Source organism: Ascidiella aspersa, chromosome 4 (assembly GCF_963924565.1).
Source record: "Ascidiella aspersa chromosome 4, kaAscAspe10.2, whole genome shotgun sequence".
Taxonomy (NCBI): Eukaryota; Metazoa; Chordata; class Ascidiacea; order Phlebobranchia; family Ascidiidae; genus Ascidiella; species Ascidiella aspersa.
The window spans coordinates 1,971,729-1,979,783 of record NC_139450.1 but is presented as its reverse complement, the minus strand read 5'-3'; positions in this window follow the sequence as shown (position 1 = coordinate 1,979,783).

Here is an 8,055-nt window from a genome sequence, read left to right as displayed (position 1 = left end):
GTTTTATACCCTTAACTTTTTTGTGGAATTCAACTTTCAAGATAGAAATCACCGCCGTGAATCGTAAGTCGGTTCTGAAATTATTATATTACTTAAGTATTGGATCGACGCCGATACCCCCTAATATCGGACGAGTACTGATACTACAACTTAGCATCTTTGTATCTATCGGCTTCGATCCGACGCATTGAGATAAAGGTAAAATTTTTCGAAAAAAAATTGAGATAAATTACCAAAAACGACGTGTATTGCGTTCCAAAGTGCAAAGTAATTAATAGCTTTCCGACGCTAAAGCAAATTTAGCTCAACGCCAATTAATATGTCACATTTATGACGTCATTTTGTATCCGATCGAAAAGTCTGCCACCTAAAACAACGGGCGTGGCTATCGAAACAAGATACAGAGCATCGTACGCCCATAGTTATTAGCAAAAAAGCTACATTGTGTAGGGTATTCACAGGCTCGCCATAAATAATCAACACTTCTAATTCCAGGTGCTGATACGTCACTGATTGTGACGATGTGCGTTACTCCGGTTTTATTTGGCTTGATGTCAATCCTCTTCATCGATGAGATGATCTTCATCGTTAAACAGCCGCTGCACTGGAGGAGAAAGACCTACTACGCCTGGGCCCTTAGCGCCTTCCCGGTAAGAAATCGCATAAACATACCTAGTGATGATATCTATTTGGGCTGCGGAGTCGAGTCCGATCCCTAAGTCCAACTCCGGCCAAAAAATTCAACCCGACGCCAACTCTGTATTTTACCCGTTTACGTAACAAAAATAGGGTGGAAATTCAGCAATCCACCTATGACATATAATTCATCCACCAACAATGCGTGAATACAAAATATTTAAATGTATGCTATTCCACCTTTACAATTTATCAGCTTATTAGTTGCAAAATACGGTACTGCGCATGCGCATGTCGGACTCGGAATTCGGATAATCTTGCTGAAGTCCCGAGTCCGACGATCTTTCACGTGTTCTGCGAACACCGGTTAAAAAACACTGGGTTAGTTCATATTCGTGAGCAAGAGGTCGCGCGTATGTATATTTTCCCAGAAACCGCCTATACCTGATTTTATAAACCCGTTCGTCCTGTGTAACGAACTTTAAAGTCAAGTATTTTTGAAAATTTTTAATACGATTGATTGCCAAAGCAATAAAGAAGGGGCAACCTACGGCCGGCGGGCCAGATTCGGCCTATATCATCGGGCCCGCGACTTTTTTTACAAACTGGGCACGAGGCCATTCCTTATATTTTTTGGCTATTTCAAATATGCGTGAAAACTAAATCAAATTTTGTTCCTGTATCGAGCATAACATGAAGTCAGACCCCTGTTCAGGTGCAAAATACCATAGTGTAACCCTAATTAACAGTCATTGCAGTTGTTATAATAAGACGCATCTGCACAGTTAACATTAAACGGCCCACAGAGACCTTTAGGTTTTGGTTTTAGCCCACGATTAGAAAAAGTTTTCCCATACCCTGCCGTAGACAGTATCGTATAAGTGCCTTGACTTTTCACCTATAAAGCTGTACTTCCATATTTTGGAATTAACCCTCGTAAAAATACTCAAAAATAACCACAGAGCAATAAAGAAGTACTTTGAACTTGTATGTTTTTGGCCAACCACACAACGCCACACCTATACCAATGCGCCATGCAGCAATAAAATCTTGGTCACCTCTCTTAAATAAGGCTTACTTAGTGATTTAGAAAGGGTGGTACACTTTACTGCACGGTTGCCAAGGATTTGGCGCCTTTACAACCTTATTGAGTCATCCACCATATGTTGCAACATTAATGGAAGGATTGCGCAACTTTGGTGGGATTTTTGATCCGACCTTTGTTCATTTTATTCCTTTTATTACTTGCTTTGTAGCCTAATAAATGTCTAACGAGAGGATTCCTTACGATTTTGGCATCTTTGCAAACATTAATTCTTTAAAACACGTTTGCTTCAATAATATCTATACTCTATTCTTTTTTGAGGTTGAAAGTTACTGTTGCATTGTTATATTTGTTGTATGAAACTTTTTAAAAACCCTTTAAAGTTCCATAGGGAAAACGCTCCATAGGCAAAAACAATGCTGTTGATTGTTTGGTATTCTATAAGCACACACCGCGTTATGACGTCACAATTGCTTGTTTCTGCAGGTTCTCGGAATGTTTAACGTGATGGGCCAGTTCATGCCAGCAAGCTCTGGAGTCATTTCTTTTGCTTCAGGCTTGTAAGTTTTCCTGTTGCATTTTTTTAGGTTAAACGTCGTTAATGTCTAAGGCAGCGCTTATTAACCGGTGCGCCATGGAAGATTGTCATGGCTGCTAGCGAATGGAAAATATAAAATATATTAAAAAACATATATTCTAGGATACATTACAATATTTTTAGTCAGTTTTTCGTTTATTGAACCCACAGCACTTAAAAAATAATGCAAACTGCAATTATGAAATTGCAAGCTATTCAATAGAAATACAAGTATACCCAAACAATTTGTATATTAGGACATGCTAGTTTGGCGATATAGTTAAAAAAACATTAGAACAACCTAATAAAGTCATGCGTTTTTACCTGGGTTTTTGAATAGCCAATGTCCATTGGAAGTGCTTCGCACTGAACTTACTTTAATTAATTATTACAAAATAACACATACTGAAGTGCTTTTTTTATCGGCAGTTACTTCGCTCTTTGCGTGAAGAAATTCAGCCAGCAGATCATTGATTTCTATGGAAGTAAAAGCAAAATGGCGGCCGCCTTGGTGGGATTAGGGGTATTTCCCCCGAACCCAGTTCCCTGTTGCTTCGTTTTCTGTTGCTGCAGAAACCAGACAATGTCACTGTAAGTTACCTGGTCTATGCGGGCTCCTACTTGCGCCACATTCTGTGGGTCTGGCTTGGGATGTACGGTACTTGGTGTTTGCTCTGACGCCTAAAACCAGGGGTTCTTAAACTTTTTTATCGCGGGCCCCTAGTTTTTTTTTGCCTTGCGTGGACCACTGTCGGCAAAAAAAATTCCAAAATAACGTCATAAATTGACGTCACAACACAAATAGACTTTATAAATCTACTAATTTCGGTCCGAAAATGTGAAAGTGAAATAGAGTCTAAATAGAATTCAGTGCAAAACAGTTTTAATTTTAATCAAACTGTTTTGTTTAAAAAAAGATGACTTCTTAAATATACACTAATATTTCAAGTAGGCCTCCACGGACCCCCTAAAACTAGTACCCCCAAGGGGTCCATGGACCTAAGTTTAAGAACCCCTGCCTTAAACCCACTTAAGCGAACTGAGGGCTCCGAGACTTTAAAGAGCAATGTCTCCGAAAGTTGTGACATTGCAAAATTGAATTTTTAACGCAGTAACGTCACAACTTTCAGAGATATTGCTCTTTAAAAATGTAAAACAATTGGTCGCACACAAAACCCAAATTAGCTAATTTATTTCCAATTTTAGTTTAACTGTTTTATTTTTTACGTATTTATTTTTTTAAAGAAATATAAGTATTAAGGTAAACTTCTACGTTGATATTACCACAACACGATAAGAAAACAATTAGCGATTACGTCTAGCCTCTAGTTCTTCTGCAAGTGTTTGTAGAATGCCCTATTGGCATGTTGCTACTTAAGTATTTTTCTTCCGTTTTTTCCTTTTGTGTGTTTTCCATATATATGTAGGACTATACGTGAGTTCGGCGCCATCCACCCTGGCGAAGGCAACCAGCATAGGTTGCCGGAAAGTTGGTTAACAATGAAAATAACCCAGAGAAGGCGTTTTGTTTAATGTTGCAATACCTGGTAGCAAGAGTTTATATATTGAACGCCTTCCGTTCAGACGCCGCATCAACGTTCTCCAGGCAATAATCTACCAGATCATTTTCTTCCATCCGGTCATCTACTTTATACAGAACATCTTGGTGGCCGAGGGCTTCGGCAAGGTTCCGATCGGGGTGAGTTACAAGAACGATTAATGGTTAAAATGTTTAGGATTAAATAACCCAACTTGTGTTTTTAACTGATGATGATACAAATGTCGAAACGTTTTTTGTTAAAATGATGGAGATTTACGCGGCCTTTTTGGCTTTGAACTCCATTATCGATATACATATCGATCAATAGCAGGAGTTCTTTATTTTTTTTACCGCGGACCCCTAAAATTTTGTTTTGCTTCGCGTGGACGACAGGTGGCAAGCAAATTTTAAGGACGTTACAAGCTGACGTCACAATACAAATCATAAGTCTGCCGATTTCAGTCCGAGAAATATGAAAGTGAAATGAGTCTAAATACATTCAGTGCAAAACCGTTTTGTTTTTAGTTAAACCGATTTCTTTGAAAAATTGATTACTTCCTAAATATACCCTACTATTCCAACTTCACGCACCCCCTAAAACTATTTCACGGTCCACCAAGAGGTCCATGGACCCCAGTTTGAGAACCCCTGATTTACAAAATCGTGTATATAATGTGCCTAACTGGTCTTGCTGTCAGTTTAATACAGGGGTTCTCAAACTGGGGTCTATTTGTAACCTCTTAGATGTACGTGGACTAGTTTTTTTGGCAGGGGTTCTTGAACTTTTTTTACCGCGGACCCCTAAAATTTGTTTTGCTTTGTATGGACTCCGGTAGGCAAAAAATGCTCCAAAATGATGTCATGATATGACGTCACAATACAAATAGACTTCATAACTCTGTTTAATTCGGTCCGAAAAACGTGAAAGTTAAATGGAGTCTAACTATACATTCAGTGCAAAACCGTTTAATTTTTAATTAAAGTGTTTTCTTTGAAAAAGTAATTACTTTTTAAAGTGTACACTAGCAGTTCTTTAATTGTACCTTCATGGACCCCCCAAAACTAGTTCACGGACCCCCAAGAGGTCCAGCAACCCCAGTTTAAGAACCCCTGTTTTTAAGCCTATAGCTTAAGTCTTTTAGACAAATGACTTGACTTGAATGACTTGGGTTGAAACTAAGTGTTTTCATTTAACATTTTATTATAAAATCAAACCATTTATCTCAAGTTTTGCACGCAAAACGATTCGATTGCTACGCGTTGTTTTTTGTAATATTTTAGTGGAATTATTGCTTTTTTTTTTTTTTTTTTTTTTTTATTTTGCTTTTTTTTTAGTCGAACGAGTGCAACTGATGATTTGGACTGGGACTTGATTTACCATTTTTTAAAAATACTTTAACTTGGAATTAAGTCATTTTAAAATGACATTACTAGTACTTATGTCGTTTCAAACTACCTTGTTTACAACACTAATATTTCGTACCGGGTTGCGACTTTTTGAACTAAGCATTAGTTTTCTAAATGCGAATTTTTTTGGAAACTTCAGTCATGAGCAAGGTCTTATTTTTTTCCAGGTGGCAATACTTAATCTTCTTGGCTACCTTGGTACGGGATCGAGTTTAGTTGCAATCTATGGCTTCGTCATGTTTTTCAAGGCATCGCGAGTCGCACTTGCTCAATATCGCATGAGAGGTAAGTATTTTTCTCCCAAAGTTCGACAGCTGTGTGTACTTTAAAGCAGGGTAAACAACATGGCTCTAAGCACACAACACATGATCAATGCGAAAAGCAATAAAATGGGAACTATTTGGCGGGAGTAAGATAGTGAAAAACCATTCGTTATGGCCATAAATTAAAAGAGCCCAGGGCTGCAATCTGTCTCCAATCAAGGTTTCTGCGCCTCGCGTATAGTGCTAATCACCTCTCGGTTAGCTGCTGGGCAGTTTTCTTATTGCTAGTTCTTGCAACCTTAGTCGCTAGACAGTTGGTGATTCTAGGTGTCGCCTCTATTATTGCGTTAATCCACAGAATTAACGCAGACTCTAACGACGGTATATTTTTAAAAGTACAAGAGAATGTATCCAAAGGTATATAATGTGTAACTCCTTAAAATTACGATAGTTTTATGATTTTAATTAACGCATTCTTTTTGTTCTAAATCAGGGGTTCGTAAACTCTTTTTACCGCGGACCCCTAAAATTTTTTTTTGCTTTGCATGGACCCCGGTAGACAAGAAATGCTCCAAAATGAAGTCATAAATTGACGTCACAATACAAATAGACTTCATGACTCTGTTATTTCGGTCCGAAAAATGTGAAAGTTAAATGGAGTCTAACTATACATTCAGTGCAAAACCGTTTAATTTTGAATTAAAGTGTTTTCTTTTAAAAATTAATTACTTTAAGTATACACTAGTTCTTAAATTAGGCCTTCATGGACCCCCTAATATCAGTTCAAGGACCCCCAAGGGGTCCATGGACCCCAGTTTAAGAACCCCTGTTCGAAATCCTTAGACTATAAAGGTATCAATTTAAAAACTTAAATTTAGACAAAATTTCCTCTCGAATTGACCTCTTGCGGTTTGTAGCTGGCCATTTGCAGATAGGAATGCTTAATTTGGTTGCCCGTGGTCTTAAAATAGACGTATTTTGTTTAAATGCAATGCTAACCATATTGAGTTCAACCGTTTTATGCCTAATCATTTTAGGTTTTTAATTTAAACAAAATATTGCGTTTAAAGTTCGCTGTTTTGTAAGCGAAAGCCTTGTTTTTAAATCTATTAATAAGGGGAGGGCTATTTTGGAACAAAAAAGTTAACATTTTTTTGAAAGGTCCGTTGCGACAGTGACCGACAAATAAATATTTCTGATCGATTTCTGTTCGACTTTGCAGCCAGGTACCTCTGCATACAACTGGTTGTGGCGTGCAACACGGGACAAGGATTCACGCTGGGCATTCTGCAGAACCTTGACCTCGTGCCTTGCGGCTTTCCATACCCTGACCCTAAGACCGGATTCAGTGAGATTTGAATGTGGTTTTTAATTTTTTGTAACAAAATGGTTAAAGGTTGTAGTAGCCCTTAGAGAAGTAGGTAACATTTTGAACGTTTCGAATAAATCTTAAGATAATGTCTGGATGTTGTAGTTAGACATAGTAAGAATATCAAAACCCTTACAGAACGAGATAACATTTTAAACGGTTAGAATAACTCTTTTATTTATTTTCAACATAGTGAGAAGGCACTGATTCTAAGTAGAGCCTATTCTGCTTGCAAAAAAAAACAAACAATTAAACGGCGCCCTAATTGCGGGTCGTGTGGGTTGATAAATTGATTTACATCTTCCTTTGCAGTGTTTCAATGACTTAAGTCAATGACTTAAATTAAAAGCACTTAAGTCAATGTTTTCAAAGACCTGACTTGACTGGGACTTGACTTGCTATTTACTCAAAAAGACTTTTTAGAAAATATTTGACTTGGCTTGAGTTATTTACAAAAGACTGGACTTGGCTTGGACTTGAGTTATTTTACAGAAGACTTGAGTTGGGTTTGAGTTATTTTTAAAAGACTTGACCAGGATTGAAGTCATTTTGGAATGACTTGTTAACAACACTGTTCCTTTTATAGTCCTGCACACCTGGCTACTTCAAATCGAGTTGTTCTGTCTCTCTCTGGTCGCCTGGTGGGCTTACAGAAGGTCAGAGGTCAACTTCCAAATCGTCATTCCCCAGCCTGACGTATCCCTAACTCAGGTGACGCTACAATTTAATTTACTATAGCGTCACTGACATATGTACACCAATAGGTTCGCATGTTACAAAGTTTAATGGAAAACATAAAACTACCTCCACTTATATAACGATCTCCTAAAAAATAAGTTGTCGTACGAAAAAAATAAGTAAAAATACCATAAACTTTTCTTTAGATGTATGTAATCGAAAACCCAACTAACGAAAAGCGTGACGTCACTTGTGACAAGATTGACGTCATCAGTGAAAAGCCGTCGCTGTCGTCGTCGTACAGTCAGGACAGTGGTGTCTCAACACCGGGACCTGACCAAAAATGGAACACGGATTTGGTGGGACCTGATGGCAAAGAGACCATGGATTCGGTGAGACCTGACCAGAAACGGAACATGGATTTGACAGGACCTGACCAGGAAAGGAACATGTACTTGCCAGGCACCGACTTCAGCAGAGAGTCGCAAGTTTGTTTGAGTCAGGATTTTTGATGCGAGTGTATTTTGCTTCATTTATCCT